Genomic DNA, 1,175 nt, shown 5'->3' on the forward strand with positions numbered 1-1,175 from the left:
GGAGGGAAGGGACGGAAACTGGGTTCTCTGAGGCTGCTGTCACATTCCCTGTCTGCCAAGCCTAAGTGTAGAGATGGGGGGCATCTGCCAAGGCAGCTGCCAGAGCCCTGGCTGGGAGGAAAAGGGACTACGGAGCCCAGAAGGAAGCCAGGTCGAGGGGGCTTCCTGCAAGGAAAGGAGCTGGTCATCCTGCTCACCCCCACATGGGAGGGGGAAGCATTACCCTTTCTGCTTTCTGGCTCCTTCCAGGCCTTTGGGAGTTTACTTGGCCTCAACAGCGTCCTGCTTCTGAGAATCTCTCATCAAAAATGATTCTTGGAAACTGGGCCAGTTCGGGGATGCCTAGAGGCCAAGGCAGGCCTGAATTCCTGCTCTTACTGTTCTCTTCCTGGCCTCCAGCCTTGTTATCATCAAGCCTATCAAATGCCTAGTAAAGGCTTGCCAGCCTGCAGAACATAAGCTGATTTGGTGAGCGCCAAGTTCTCAGTAGCTTTGGAGAAATTGGATGGGGTTAGAATGGGAGTGGGGGTGGAAACCTTGCTAGTAATATCGTGCTAATCTCTGCTTAAAATTTCTAGGGAGACTGCTTAGCCTGACATAGCACTGGTTTTGGGTACAGGGGCAGGGCAGAAAGGCTGGCAGCAGATGGGGTGCAGCATGCGTAGTAGGGTAGGGCATTCTTAGGTCCCCAGGGGCGTGTTTTCCTTCCATGATCAGATCCCATTGTAGGTGGCAATGCCTGCTGGGAGCCTGAGAAAATTATACAAACATGGCAGGTAAAGTGGGGTCAGGGACGCGGGATGAGGGCAGGAGGGGCGAGGGGCAGCTGGCGAGGCTGGAGGGGAGAGAGGTATAGAGAGGCCTTTGCTGCAATAACTGTGAGCCCTGACCAGTGATGAAGTCACCATTGTGCAGTCTGAGTTCTGGGAACCAGGTGATGGAGTGTGTTCTAAGAACTGACTGAGGGCCGGGTGCAGTGGCTCATGCCTGTAATCCCAGCACTTTGGGAGGCTGAGGTGGGTAGATCACCTGAGGTCAGGAGTTGGAGACCAGCCTGGCCAACGTGCTGAAACCCCGTCTCTACTAAAAATACAAAAAAATTAGGCGGGCGTGTTGGCACCTACCTGTAATCCCAGCTACTCGGGAGGCTGAGGCAGGAGAATCGCTTAAACGCA

The 1,175-nt window shown here is 54.2% G+C and overlaps 1 non-coding gene across 1 annotated transcript; it reads left to right on the forward strand.

The window, feature by feature from the left end:
- The first annotated feature begins 886 nt into the window (after positions 1-886).
- Positions 887-969, forward strand: LOC116272168. Its single transcript, XR_004180900.1, has one exon.
- Positions 970-1,175: the final 206 nt, after the last annotated feature.

Source organism: Papio anubis, chromosome 1, assembly GCF_008728515.1.
Source record: "Papio anubis isolate 15944 chromosome 1, Panubis1.0, whole genome shotgun sequence".
In the NCBI taxonomy this organism is placed as follows: Eukaryota; Metazoa; Chordata; class Mammalia; order Primates; family Cercopithecidae; genus Papio; species Papio anubis.